The following is a 15,971-nucleotide window of genomic DNA, read 5'->3' as shown; positions in this document are numbered from 1 at the left end:
TCTCCGCAAAATGTCCGTCAACTTCACCCAGTCCTTCAGAAGGAGTCGGCCAACATCCCAGAAGGAGCACTGACCACCTCATTAACTCCATATATCCCAGATGTGTGACATTATGATACGAATGTTGGGTGCTCTCCTTACTGACGTCTGTGATTTCTGGTCAGGGATTCCGTTCTTGACCTGACCGTTACCATTTCCACTATTTTGTGTACTTAGTTTTTTCATGTTGTCCATTCTGTTGTAAGGATACCGTACAGTGAAACAAGCAACTTTCATTTCATCTCTCCAGTCTCCTCCAGCTGTATGTCCATCTTGGATGTTGTCATGGAGCCATGTTTCTGTTAAAGCAGACACTCAGCAGTCCCTCCACTCTCTGCAGGTTTCTCTCAGCAAATGTAGCTCGTCCAGCTTGTTGTGGAGGGAGCGGACATTGGAGAGTAGGAGGATGGTCCTGCTGGTCTGGAGGGGTTAGCCTTTAGCCTAGCTTGGATCTCGGCTCTCTTCCTCCTCCGTTGTTTACATACGTACCGCTTCCTTCTCTCTCTGGTAACTGCCGGCGTAGTCTCCGATCGGACTCCGTGTTGGTGTCGTATGTCCACATCCCAACTGATCGCCGCAATTCCAGCAACGTTCACTGTCCTGACGCCCAGCAAAGTCTCCCGGCTGCAGGTTTTGCGGAATGAACATCTGGGATGATGACGCAGAAAGTCCTGCAAGTTGACAGAGTTGGTTCTTTAGGTTTGTTACACATAAAGCCCTGGAAGTCTGAATCTGTCATTGATATATAGAAACACCTCATGGACATGTTAACAAGGTTAAAACAGAACTTGAATATGGTTGTGACTGGTGTCTTCAAACAACACATTTGTTCTGAAGCTGCAGACCTGCGACTTCAGCATCAGTTTATTTACAGGATATCACCAGCAGACATCCAGTGCATAATCACAACTTTCCTAAACCCAGCTGGGAGTTTTTATTTCCATTTCCAAATCCAATCCCAGCCCAGTAAAACCAGCACAGCCCAGTCCAGTCCTCCGCGTTGGTCACTGGAGCAGCTGTTGGTCTGAAAAGCCTCGGCGATGCCTCCTCATTCCTCGCCGTCAGACATTTTTATTCCATCGGAGTATTTGCCTACATTTTAAATGGATTTCAGGAGTACGAACAAATCAATATAAATTAGAATGGAGGCCGATCCGTCTCCCATCTATCATCACATCAATAATAAAATAGGGAGATCATGACACATTTATTGACTGGAACACCTCTGGTATTATTGCTCCTGTAATATCGTATGTGCATTTATTATGAGCCGCACGGAAGAAAAAAAATAAATAAAAAGCTCGCCCCTTTTACTGCTCAATCAGATGATCGTAAAAGCAGCAGTTTAAGCATGTTTTAATTAATTGCATGCTGCTGGGAGTCACTCTAAGAAAAAAAAAAAATCCTTGCAGTTAGATTAAAGCAACACTGAGGGAATGGTTTTGTTGAGTCCATATCCATCTACAGACGCGGTTTCTTATTAAAATAACACGGACATGTTGGAGGTCATTGAGCATGCAGGCTTCCAATCCAGTAATCACTTATTCTTCTTTGTCCTCTTCTTTCATTTATCATCTCATTTTCTTTATCCCTCGTCCACATCTATTCCCTGATATCTCCCTTCTCATCTTCTATCACCCCGCTGCCTTTTTTTTTTTTTTTTCCTCCTTTTTGCTTTTCCATTTCCACATTCCTGAAGCACTCTTGACTGTACGTCTCTTCCCTCCACGTCGGCCTCCTTGGCTCTTATCTGTCTCCCTCCTCCTCCTCCTCCTCCTCCTTGTCCCTCTCGCCTTTTTCCTCGGACCCGGTCAGCTCTGCGGAGTAATTTAGCGGCGAGTGAGTCCTGGGCCTAATCTGTCACTATAGACATACCAGCAGCAACACGAGTGATTTCCCACCGGGACCACAGACACATCTAATCACATCCTCAGGGACGCCGGGAAGACAGAGGGATCGGGTGAAGAATAACAGACAGGTGGTGGGAAAGACAGAAGAAGAAGCCCATTAGGTAAACAGGTGGGGACACAACCCCTAATAGAGTTAGGTATCATTCTGGTGAATTAATTAGGCGCGGTAGTCAGCCAAGCGGCAAGCGCGGGAACCTCACAAGTGGGACTTCCGTTGTGTTTGATTTGTTGAAAGGGTTTTCCTCGGCTCGTCGCTAATTTTAGCCCCCCTGCCACACACGCGAAACGACTCCATGTGCGGTCACATTTAACAAATGTGCCCGAAAACTAGGCCAGTCTTTGTGTTTGAACGTCACCATCGAAAACACTTCGGTTTGTCGAGCCGAACACTCGACGTGAAGTCTCGGCGTCCCCTCGGCAAATTCCCACCGCGAACCTCCTCTCCCTGTTTAACGGGTTGTCGGGCAGAAAACCGGAAAGCAGTTGTTTTTATTTGTTGTTTTCATTTGCTGTTTTATTAAAGACTACTTAATTAAATTGTCCAGTCGACTGTGCCGTGACAGACGGTTAAATTTGTCTCCCTCGTATGTTTTTCGCATTTACATAAATATTAGCCGTTCCGGAGGAGGACGGCGCCGGCGTGTGTGCTTTCCGTCCCCCGAGTGTGTCGACTTCCTTTGATGGAAGGGAAAGGCGACCTCCTCTGTCAACCCGCGCACCACATTTAGAAAAAGACTTATGTCCACATTACACCCCCACAGGTTCCCTCCCTGATTAAGAGACGGCGAATGGAGAGGTGGACGGAGAGGTGACAGAACGGACCCGGTGTTGATTATGAATCTGGCGCTGACAGCTCTGATGACTGATGGGGGGGAGATCGTGGAGAGGCAGGGAGATGGGTAAACTTTGTGACCGCTGGGGGCCCATTTTATATTGACTGTGTAAATATTGCGCTCATTCAGAAGATGGAAAAAAAAGAGATGTATGCTGTCAGAGCTGCCTTTGTTTGACCCCTTTTTCTGAAAAAAAGGAAAAAATCGGCTTTGTGCAAGTAGACTCTAATTCTAAAACATAATAATTCAGTCAGAAATCACATAAAAAGCTATAGACGCAATAAAAACGACAGTAAAATGACCATAAAATGAGCCATATCAGTGATTTTGCTTGTTGTAGCTCATTAACTACAAATTGCATATACCGTTCCTTGCTGCTGAACATTTTCCAAAGCAGACCCGACATCTTCAGGTTGATTTTATACCTTCCAGGCCTCCACTGGCTTATTTCTCAGCAGTATTTTATGTGAAAAAGGGGTTTTCTAGGGGGGAGATTTTCCTTTCGATGAGCCCTAGTAGAAAGAAAAAATCATATTTCAGTGCTGATTTTGCGGCACTTTCACACAAAATAACATGTTTGATTAGATAATAGCTCATTTGTATATTTAAACAAAATATCTGAAAACTTGTAAAACAAAAAATAATTGTCTTGATGTAAGTAATCAGTTAAAAAAAAAATAAAAATAAAAATTCTCCAGAACTCTGTACTTCGGTTCCACACACACACACACACACACACATCAACACGTTCCAGCAATGTTCTGAAGGTTTTACCGGCGGGATTTTTTTTTCATATATCATTCATAGCCTAATTTTATACAACATTTTATTCCTAAAAATATGTCCAAAAATGGATTTTCTTGGTGTTGTGACTATTTTCTGATTCATGGAGCGATAATCCTTCAATAAAAATGTTCTGATATGTCAACAAAACGAAACAAGAAAATCGAATCTGACTTTGTTCAGTTTTCACATTTCTCTCCTGGAAATTACTGTAAATTTATGTATTTTAGTTACAGAATATGTCATTTGCAAATGTAAACTTAACATTTAGAAAACTTGTAATGCAAAAACACAGTTGGCTTATTGTAAATAATCACTTGTGTGAATTTAATGACGATCTCTGTTCACCTGAAGCCTCCTCCCTTACAGTTATTATCATCACATATGCAGGTCTGTTCGTATTCTTCTCTGTACCGCTGCATTGTTGGACTACAATGTGATTTTTTTTCTCCCTTTTGTTGGTGATTTGTTGGAAGCAAACTCAATACGGTGAGTACAGTCGTGACTCGATAATCTGACCCTTAACAATCCTAAACTTTGCTATCCAACAGGTTTTTAGGAAAAACAAATAGAACCCATAAAAATAGCCTTAACATACCGACTGTGTGTTCTGGACACTTCCACCCCGTCAGAGCGCTGCCCCGGGGTGGAAGTGTCCCGTGACCGCGACGAATATTCAGATATTCATCATTAATTGTGCCTGAATATCCAGAGAGCAGAAAGTGCTATTGGGACCAGCCCTACTAGTTATTATAACAGCTATGAACAAGAATATTACCAACTAATGAGCCTTCCAGCATCAAGCCCTCCTTGTATCTGGACCTCCGTCTTGACAATCCGACACTCTTGCTATCCAACATAACAGAAGGTTTTGCATTTAGCGTCAGATTATCGAGTCAAGACTGTATTTAAAACCTCCAACTCTCTGCTGGCTCCACTTCACCAGGTGCTGCACTACTTACCTGAACACACCTGATGCTGCCTCCTGCAGACGGCTTCGTTACCTCGATACCTGCTGCTGCTCCAGTTGTTTGCTCTTCGACTGTGTTTTCTGGAGGCGGCTCTGGGACCAGCTTCACTTCACTTCACTTCATCAAGGTAAGAAAAAGCTATTTGTGTACTAAACGTCGGTAAGATGTTGCGGCTCTCGGTGGAGTAAACGGTTATGCTGCCAACACCGCTGGCTGTGTAATTGTTGTGTTGTGGCCATGTTAGGTGCTGCTGCTGACTGCATCGTGATTAATAATGAATTGGGTTGTTGTAGCAGCTCTGCTCGGGTTCTGATGATGTTTTTTTTCAGCATGTTAAAGGTGGAATCTGTTACTCTGGTGGGCTGATAGTTGAGACAGTTAACATGTACCAGATTTACTTCCTCTTTTGTTGCCGTTGCCCCCCTGTCTTTTCATTCCCCATTGTCCCGTGCAGAAGCTTGAACATGCACGGGTCACGTTGAAACAGTGTAGTGTGGATTGGTCGATTTGTTTTGCCAAAAAACTGTACTGGATTAGAAACTAAGGCCAAAAACTATTATAGGTCAAACTCTGGCATACCTACGTTCACTACTCATCACCTGTCACATCAGCCGATCACTTCGCAACAGCAACCTCATCCACCTCCTCATCCCCAAAGCCCGTATTATCTTTGGCTGCTATTCATTTCAGTTTTCTGCAGCTCTCGACTGGAACCAGTTACAAAAAACACTCAAACTCAGTGTCTTTACACCTTTATCTTCTTTTAAAAAATATGGTGTAGGAACTATTTACTGAGTCCTGTACCTGCTTTTAGTGTATTTTATCTCCAAAGCCTTTTGTTGTTCTGTTTTGTTTGTGTATTGTTTTTTATGGATGTATTGCCTTTACTGTATTTTCTGCTCTGTGCTGCCTCTTGGCCAGGTTGTTATTGTAAATGAGAATCTGTTCTCAATTAACCCACCTGATTAAATAAAGGAAAAATAATAAATAAAAAAAATAAAAATAAGGCCCCATTTACATGTAGCAAAGACGGTGATATCTCAATGGGCCTTTGGTCTACATGAAGCAACAAGTCACCAAAAACGATCAGATCTGAAAACGGCCAAAATGGAGATTTGGAAAAACTCCGTCTTTACGTTTGCATGTGGACAGGTGTGCACAGGTTCATCTCTGCACCGTTTGTTGCAGGACTTGAATTAGCCTCCCCGATGCGCGCTGGATAACAATCTAAAACTCTCGCTAAGCTTCCGAAATCGGCTCGCTTCACTCTTTTGCATATCGGTGACATCTTGAACGGTGGATTCACTGCCCGTCCTCTTGGTCACCTGCTCGTTACGCGACACAACATTCGGCTCGAGGAGAGCTCCAAACCGTGAATTAGCCACATCAAAAGATAAATAATACGATAACAGAATAATTATCTGCTTCACGGCTGATGTGTTTTAACCTGTGGCTCTGCAGCATGCGGTCCACCAGGTGTAGCTTTATCCATCTATTCTTGCTAATTAGTATGTCAGCCCTGTTTGAGCCTCCTCGCGGGGGGGACGGTCACACCGTGGCTCATGTCTTTGCCACATGTGGTGTTGATGCAACACAACGCGCACAACTTTTTGTGTCCTTGAACGGCGCAACAAAGTCATGCATTCACATTATGCTCAGGTTTATACGATTCTTTGCACCCATGTGGTAGATTTATGTGCACTTTTACAAGCCACAAATTCAGTGAGGACGAACGCAGGCCGCATCTCGGGCTAAAAATTGAAACCAAGATTGCACTCTGCTACTATCAAGCACACAATGAGGTTCAATGGATCCAACAGAAAATTAATTTTGGCCACAAAACGCTCAAACAGGTGCAAGCGAACAAAAGACGGCGAAACCGACGGTTCGCGTGTTAAATTGCCGCCGCACAAAAGAGAGTTTGATTTTTTTTTGGAGTTATGATTAGAAAGCCGCTACTCGCCACAATCTCGCTCGCTCCTCGGAGAATAAAGACGCCGCGCTTTGTGAAAGTCGGCGCTCCTGGAGGATTTGTCAGTTTGAAACAAATTTTGGATTACCAAATGTGAGACCATTACACTAAGCACATCTGCAGGTCTCGGAGGTTGCCATAGTGACTGCCTTGTTCACCTCCTCAGGAGTGCTGCTGCTGGTGGGTGATTACTGCAGATGAGATTTTATGTTAAAAAAAAAAGAAAAAAGAAAAAAGAAAAAAGGACCTGACTCTAGATGAGAAATTATATTCTTGTGCCACAATAAAAAATAAACATCGTCTCCTTGGACTGCTGCAGACGACCTCGGACAACTCCTCGCTGCTTCTTTAAAGTACATGAGTCCTTAAAGCACTTCTAAAAATATTCAGATGAAGTCAGATTACATTATTCCGCCAGGTTTACAGTAACGACCTCCATATTTCAGCGCTTTTCCACCAGTTTCAGTGTGTGTCTTTACAATGTCTGTTTGTGTGTCCGTGCCTGAGCCGCTGTGCGTTTATGTCAGCCAGCCAGCGCCACGTACAGCATGTGCAATGAGCTGGAAGAGCGTGTGGAATGAGGATTAGAAAGGAAATAGTTGAGAATCTCCAGAAGGCCAGAAGGCCAGAGGTGAGACTGGAAACCAGTACGAGGCGGGCCTCATTACAGGGAGGCTCGCTGCACAGTCACTCACTGGGGCAAAATGAACACGAGCGTAACAGGAACGCTGACCTTATATCCAATCACGCGCTGACGTGTTGATCATGTATGCACAGTATGTACACGTTTTATGATGGAGCGGTGCCAATAAGTGCATTAAGCAATTTCTCACCATTAGGGGGCAAAAAGACAGAAGCTCAGTGGGCTGCATTCTGAAAAGCTTATAGGTAATGAGTAGGACTGGGAAATAATGAGAACAGCATAGACAGGCTTTGATTTTTATTCTTCTCAGTAAAGAAAATATATAATCTAAACTATGTTTAAGGCAGGGCTGCAAGGTGGTGCAGTTGGTTAGCACCGTTGCCTCGCAGCCAGAAGGTCGCCGGTTCGCATCTCGATGAGGACACCCGGGATCTTTCTGTCTCCATGTTCTCCCCGTGCAGCGTGGGTTCTCTCCGGGTTCTCCGTCTTCCTCCCACAAGTCCAAAAACATGTTGAGGTTAATTGGTGATTCTAAATTGTCTGTAGGTGTGAATACGAGTGTGCTTGGTTGTCTGTCTCTAAGTGTAGCCCTGTGATAGACTGGTGACCTGTCCAGGTGAACCTGCCTTCACCCTGAGTCAGCTGGGATAGACTCCAGCCCCCCATGACCCTAGTGAGTATTAATCATCTATATGATGATGCATGGATGGATGTTTAAGGCAACACAAATAGCCCATGACTGATCATTAAGGTGTTGTTCCTAACTTGAGTGCTAACAGTGGCGCTCTACTGGATTTTTTAGCAACAAGCTGTAAGCACAGTTTTGTCATATGACCTGGTCACATGGGACTGGTGTTACATGGCGACCCACATCTGTGCTTAGTGAGGCACAGTCACACAGCATTGTTTGACTTGCTGACGTTGACCTTAACACATCCAAGGACATCAAAATATTTCCAGTTTCATTATCTTTTGTTACAAATACATGGGCCAGACGTGGCCGTGGAACAGAACGGGGGAGTCTGGGACCGTGTAGTTCCTGTCGCACCTCCTTTTTTTGCATTCTTCATATGGGATGGAAATAAAGTAACGCTGGTTCAACACGTTGATCAGAGGTCTGTAGGTGTAAAGCAGGAAGCCCTCCACAGTAAGGATGTGAGTCTCCTCCTCCTCCTTGTGGTCGGACTTCGGGCCGATCTCTGTATCCAGGGTGTTATTAACGCCTCTCAATCTTCACCGGGTTCTCCAGCCATGCGTAGATCGTACTCATCATGGCGTCCATGTCCACAGCAGACTTGAAGAAGTCAACCCAGCAGTTGGGCAGGTTCTTGATCAGTCAACAAAGCAGCTGCACTTCTTCAGGCTTCTTCAGTTCATGTCCAGTTCATCAGAGGAAGCTTCTTGGATGACAGGTTGAACGTCTTCAACAACCTAAAACATGTGTCCAGATGTTTTTCTCCTGAAGCTCCTCAGATTACCATGACCTGGATGACTGCAAGTCTACACAGACATACAGCAAAATATTCAGTTCCAACACGCTGCCATGCATGTTGTCCGTCTGCGTTCTCCTCGTGGACTTGAACTTGCTCTTTCTGTGACTAGATCTCCAGCATTTTTATTTATAGTTTCCAAGGCAGCCTTCGTAGTTCTCAAGCTGGAAAGCAGCAGAAGAAAGGAACAAAAAACAAAAATAAAACCTCCTGATTATCAATAATGTGAAATCACCCTAAAGGCCAGTTTGCATGGGACTATTATTATCACAGGGCCTCTGTGTTGAGTTAAATGTGGTCGGTAAGTCGCAGTGGGATTTTTACTTTACAAATTAGGGTTTACAAATTGTCAGTTTTGCGAGCTGTTAAGATCACAGTCGACCTCTGCAGTTATTACAAATTAGTCTCCAGGTGATACTAGCGCCACGTGAACAGGGCTAAATATTCAATTTAATAGCTGAAGTGGCAAAATTCTGCGATATGGAGCAACATCAGCATTAACGTTGCCTGTTGAGTCACATGTTTTCTCTACTTTTAGCTCTGTTTTGGTCTCGACTGACTCTGAAACTGGCTGTTTAAACGTTAGAATTATGAATGACCACAGGATCAGCTATTAACCTCCACTAGAGTCAATGACAACGATTCTCGTTGCCACAAGTGCAACAAGTCTTGAGCGTAAAAGAGCAGAAACATGATCAGTCTGTGTTACCATTTAGTGAAAGTTTATCTCTCATTAGGCAGCTGTATGATGTATGTTAGCAGCTTAGAGCCCTCACACTGAGTTAACTAAACTGTATGAATATTGGTTAATGACTAAAGGCAACCATTACTCTGAGCTGGTCGGAGCATCATCTCAGAGCAGGAGGAACGAGGGACCTGGAGGTTGCAGGCAAACTCTGCTGTATTTCCTTTTTCTAACTGAATGTTGGTGTTGGTGGAAGAAGTCCTGAAAACTTTCTTCTTTAGTAAAACTTTTCACTGCATCACAAAAATACTGTCAAAGATTTTTATTTTTTGTTTACTGTAATTGCAAAGAGAATTGAAGGAATTTAGGAAAATGCAAGAAAATAAAGCAATTTTAATTAGTTCTGCTTTCCCCCCCTAATAAATACCTAAAGTGCTGTTAAAGTACTGGATCAATAAGCCGTATCGGTACCGTTAAAACCCTAACGATGCCTGTCCCTTCAGACTCTTCAGGAAAATCTCTTTAGCCGCTAACTGGCTTGTTGTTGAAGCTGTTAAATGTGAAGACTGTTGCCTGGTGGGTCTGGAGTAGAGTTGATGAAAATACTGAATCAAAGCGGGACATTTTGCAGATAATGTGGAAGTCGATAAAAAGAGACGAGAGATGAGTCTCTGCTCATTTGTTTGATGCCACTGACAGCAAGACTAGCTGAACTCTACAACATCAGCTTTCCAAAACTGGAAACTTTACCCCGGTCATCCCTTCAAAATAATCGTGTCCTTTGTGTGTGAGACCTACAGAACTAGTGTACACCACAATACCAAAAATAATGAGCTGAAAGAGACTAAAATGCCTTATAGAGCTGATTGGAACTGCAGGGTCTTCTGTCCAGAAAACTAAACAGCAGCAACTGATTTATTCTTCCTCCTGCATTGTAGGTTGTGCTAACTTTGTGTGTCTTTCTTTCTCTTGTCTCTGTGGTTATCTCCTCTCACTGTTGAGGTTTCCTTTCTTAGGCCCTCCACCATTTAAATCTTCAGTTTGAAGATTCATTCATTTGTTTTTGATGCTGTTTATTCGATGTATGCTGATTGGTTTGTAGTTTCTTCTGCTGTACTCAGGTTTCTGACTGAATGTTCACCTCAGTGACACATCAACAATTTCCCTGAGGTAACCTACCAAAGGGATCAATAAAGTTATATCTAATAAAGTTATATCTAATCTATCTAATCTAATCTAATATGCACCACTAGAAACTGAATTTGAGTATTTGAATTGCTGAGCTTGAATCCATCCATCCATCCATCATCTATACACCTTAGTCCTCACTAGGGCCGTGGGGGGCTGGAGTCTATCCCAGCTGACTCAGGGTGAAGGCAGGTTCACCTGGACAGATAACCAGTCTATCACAGGGCTACACTTAGAGACAGACAACCAAGCACACTCACATTCACACCTACGGACAATTTAGAATCACCAATTAACCTCAGCATGTTTCTGGACTGTGGGAGGAAGCCGGAGAACCCGGCGAGAACCCACGCTGCACGGGGAGAACATGGAGACTCCACGCAGAAAGATCCTGGGTGACACAAACTGGTGACCTTCTAGCTGCGAGGCAGTGGTGCTAACCACCGAGCCACCTTGCAGCTCTCAGCTTGAATAATTGCATTAAAATTCTAATTTGAATGGTATCATTTGATTTTGTTATGTTGCCGTTGAATTCAGCTGCCCTGAGCTCGTACAAGGCTAACGAAGGGCCTCGGCTGTGTCCTATAAGGCCTTTTATCACCGTCCTCTCCAAAAATTCAACTCTGTACATTTACATATTCAGTTTTTGCTATTCAGAGACACACATACATCATCGAAGAAGATCAATCGAGTGCAGATCTAAAGATGAATTCAAATTCAGGCATAAATTATTCAGATTCATTTTCTAGTGGCACATGTTTCTGCCCACGGTGGCGTGAAGGTTATAACAATAATATTACTTTTCACACGCTGACCAGCGTTGCCTCTCCTTGTTAACGGACTGTACCAGTGTGCCTGAGACAAATTCCCCCCTCAGGGACAGTAAACTTTACTTTACTCTTACTTTAGTTCCAGCTCACACCACATCATCACAGCCTTGTACGGCCAAAGTATCATCGCTTCCCATTTCTGTCTGGATGGCCACACGTCAACACCTATTTACTCCAACTGTCACCCTCACCGAACCCATTTCTGACAGTTGTAGATAGCAGAGAAATGGAAAACGTCTTTTAGAAGAAAAAGGATCTGTCCAGATTTTGAAAAAATGAAAGCTGGCACGTCCCTCTCTGACGGATGCTGTGAAGTAGTTTGATTTAAATACAAAATCTAAGCAAAGATACCAGTTTGCTTTAAGTTATCTTCTGTTCTCTAATGTTATTAATTGTAGTGTATGTCTTTTGTAGCTGTGGAGAAAAACCTCTCGGGGTTGGCAGGTATTCTAGACATGATTACAAGTGACGCTTTCGTACATCCCACGATATCACAATGAATCAGCCAGAGGTTACTTCGGGGTGAGAACACGCGACCTTGTTAAAAAAGACCATCCGACATCAGTGGATCTCCGGCTGTAACAGGTAATGAGGCGCACAGCAGGTAGTCTTTGATCTGCAGGCCCGTGAAGTTGTTCCAACAGCAGAGTTCTCTTAACCCGCATCTGGGTCTGACCCGGCCGGCTAAAAAGTGGATGGCCTTTTACTCAGCGAGCAACACTCCTTTTCTCAGAATATAGATGACTTGCCAAGGTGGAGCATGGCAGGACAACTGCAGGGCATTGCAGGAAGCAATTATTAGGAAGGCTGCTAATCATACATTCTCCACACAGAAGGTGTGCAATCAGCAAGATCAGAGCAGCACAGTAGAGTTTTCTCCTCCCTCCTGAAAATCAGGTACACTTTAATCAGAAACCTAAGGTTAACCCTGATAATTTATCTGCTTTTAGATGCTGCTAATGTGTCAAGGAGGGAACTGCAGCTCACTTTTGCTGCATTTTAAATTGCGTGACTTTGATGAAGTTGTTTGAATTTAACCCTTTGAACACCAAGCCGTTTCTGGGTGTTTCTTTGCTCCTGACACATTTCCACTTGCTGTGGGTTCATTTATTTACTGCAGTATTAAGTCCTGCACCTCTATGGAAACAGCACCACCATGGCCAGTAGCAGAGACAGATCACAAGATGAGTTTATTTTTCCAAAATTGAAAAATCCTGGAATCAACATGTTTTGTTGTTGCCGTCTGAAAAACAAAGACTCTACATACTATAGAAACTTAACTGTTTGTGTTTTCCATTTGTTTTCTATCATTTGCTGCTTTTTGCACAGCCTGCAGTTCAGCCAAATACTGTCTGAATGTTTGTCATGTGAATGTCAACTGAGTCAATTGTAACTCATCAGCTGTATCAAGGATCGCAGCTTTGTTTTTGTTTGTTTGTTTGTTTAACCCTATTCGGGTCTTTTGGACCCCAGGACATTCGGTTTAGGTGACAGGTATTGTTTTTGGATTTTTGTTTTTTTTTTTTGAAGATTATTTTATAAATATAAAAAGAGGGACATTTGTAATATATTTGGAACCAAAAATATGTCAACTTATCAGAAAATGTATTGAACATAGCATAAAAGTCTATAAAGAATACCAACTAATATTTTGCACATATTCATTCTTGGGGTCCAATGAACCCCAAAAGACCTTCTATGTAAGGGAACATGAAAGTCCTGAATAGGGTTAATGGAATCTGGGGCTCACAATATATTTTCAGTGAATTTTTAAATGAGACATGTAGCATTAATGGAGTTGGATGAAACAGCAGGTCATTTTTCCACAAAACACGTCACTCATGTTCTGGCAATTGGTTCTGTTTTTACAGCTTTTGGCTCAGATAATGGCTCAAAACACAACATATCTTTTAAATCAGAGTCTCCATGTTCTCCCCGTGCAGCGTGGGTTCTCTCTGAGTTCTCCGGCTTCCTCCCACAAGGTCCAAAAACATGTTGAGGTTAATTGGTGATTCTAAATTGTACGTAGGTGTGATAGACTGGCGACCTGTCCAGGTGTCCCCTACCTTCATCAGCTGGGATAGACTCCGGCCCCCTAGTGAGGATTCAGCGGTGTCTAGATAATGGATGGATGGATCTTTCAAACCTGTCATGGATTTTAAGGTTCAGAGGGTTCAAGTGTAAGCACTTGAATCAAAAGCTTGTATTGTAATCAATGGCAGTCGAAAACTTTGATGTGTGCAGCCGGCGGAGCCAATCAGTGTAGGCTTGTTTGGATTAGTGGAAGAGCCCATCATGGGTTGCACTGATCAGTCCTAATCAACGCTATCATCCCAGGTTGCAGTTGAGGAGCATGTGATCATAGCTTAGCACATCACACGTACAGATATGTTTTTGGGCCTTCTCCAGACCCTCCACTACAGAGTGAGATTAGTGCTTTGTGCACATCGGATAGCGGTGAATGGAAGTGAGACGCCCCATTGGCCTCCCCTTCTTGAATCTGAGGTGGTGATGAATGGTAGAGAGGAGCTGCAGTCCAGTAGTAGCTTGAAGAACACAAAAGAAAGAATTTTTTTTTTTTTTTAGGCTGCTGGCTGAATGCTGGACTTTTTCTTTCGTTGGAGGTCACGCTCCTTTAGTTTCTAACTAGGAGGAGGGCCCACAGCTTCAACGGGAGGGACTCACATGCACTAACCTGCACACATGGCGACCAAAACATCGTCCACAAAAGCTCATGTTACCACACACACAGAGGGAGTGTGACTTCCTTCTCTGTAAAAGACACCACTACTGTATCTCTACATACAAAGCAGAGTTGTTTTCTGCTACATTAAAGCCTTCGATATGTTCAAATCTTCAATATCGTGTGCAGTGAAACGGCTCAGAAAACCACAACAGCATATTTTTCGCAGTGCTGCCTTTTTACAGCTGTTCGTGTGCAGTCCAACTGGACGCTGTTTGCCTCATTTAATGACACCCATTATTGTTCATTCACTCGAGGTCTCACTGCAGCACCCACGTCCTCTTTCTTCCTCTCTCGCAGCTCTATATCCTCTTTCTCTTCATTAACTCTTGATACGTTGAACAAATTTGTGACATTACCGCCATGGCTGCCTTCCAGAAAAAAAATCCCAGCTGGGAAACATTTTCATTGACAAATGAGGAAATAAATGACCAAATTATTCTGTAATATCACTTGGGCAATGTCATGGGTGGAAATTGAGGGACTGTGGCCTTGGTTCGTCAAGTAGTGGAATGAACCTGGTTGAATGGAAATGAAGGATGTAAAATCCATGATGAGAGCTCGTCTTGTTGGTGCTACAGGATGTAAGTACATGATGGAAGAAGAACCATTGTTTTTGTGGAAAGCCGGTGGGAAAATGCTCTCATCATGATCATCAGTCCTACTGTAAGAAAAATAGATGCTTTGCAAAAACACATTTTGCAGTTTATTTTGTTAGCGGCCATTCAGACCAAAAAAAAAAACCTTTAATAAAAGTGAAATGCGACATTTGACACAGACTGTTTCCAGTTTCACCTAGTAGTCGGAGGTATGTTTCTCATGTTGGACCATCCATCCATTATCTATACACTGCTTAATCCTCACTAGGGTCATGGGGGCTGGAGTCTATCCCAGCTGACTCAGGGTGAAGGCAGGTTCACCTGGACAGGTAACCAGTCTATCACAGGGCTACACTTAGAGACAGACAACCAAGCACACTCACATTCACACCTACGGACAATTTAGAATCACCAATTAACCTCAACATGTTTCTGGACTGTGGGAGGAAGATGGAGAACCCGGAGAGAACCCACGCTGCACGGGGAGAACATGGAGACTCCACGCAGAAAGATCCCGCTGCAAAAAAGAGTAGCCCAAATATAAGATACAAACACTAAATTTAAGAAGAAAATGACCTAAAACAAGTAAAATGATCTGTCTATGCAGCAAATAAATTTTGCTGAAAAGAAATCTTGAAATAAGATTTTTAATACTCAATTTAAGATTTTAAAATAAAATCAAGGACTAAAAATGAGTGAATAACTTTTAAAACAAGTCCAATAATCTTTCCTGTCTAAAAATAAGATTTTAAATCTTTGAGAGTCCCACATTATTTGCAGTGTGTCCTCACCGGGAGGCAAACCAGCGGCCTTCTTGCTGTGAGGCGATGGCGCTAACCACCGAGTCCCCTTGCAGCCCTACGTTGGACCATTAGTTTTGTTTTATTTTGTGACTTAAATCTCATTTTCAGTCAAGTTTAGGCACTAAAACTACTTGGTGAGGTTCAGGAAAAGGTCATGGTTTGGTAAAAAAATACACCTTTTCCCAACATTGACCGCATGTTACAAGACGATCTTATCATTGCCTGAAAAAAAGTCACAGTGATGAGGACTTGGCGACGGACTCATGGGTCTGTCTAACCACCCTGCGGATTGCAAAGGTTACCCAATGTGTTTAAATATGACGCCAAAGGGTCCTGAAAAAGCGGCAGCATGTGATGAGTTTGAAGTAAGACCAGGCTCCATAAGGTTGTTTCAGTCATGTACAATAGATGTAGAAGTTTTACTTGAGATCAGGCAGCCATGGAGATTTTAGTGTGCCAAAGCCATATTAAAAGAAAAGTGA

At 43.1% G+C, this 15,971-nt stretch overlaps 1 pseudogene; it reads right to left on the bottom strand.

The window, feature by feature from the left end:
• Positions 1-8,126: 8,126 nt before the first annotated feature.
• On the bottom strand, positions 8,127-8,433 carry LOC103354361 (nicotinamide riboside kinase 2 pseudogene; annotated as a pseudogene).
• Between the last annotated feature and the right edge of the window lie 7,538 nt (positions 8,434-15,971).

Source organism: Stegastes partitus, unplaced genomic scaffold, assembly GCF_000690725.1.
Source record: "Stegastes partitus isolate 25-593 unplaced genomic scaffold, Stegastes_partitus-1.0.2 Scaffold105, whole genome shotgun sequence".
NCBI lineage: Eukaryota > Metazoa > Chordata > Actinopteri > Pomacentridae > Stegastes > Stegastes partitus.
Note: the sequence above shows the minus strand (reverse complement) of the source record. Positions and strands in the feature narration are given on the sequence as shown.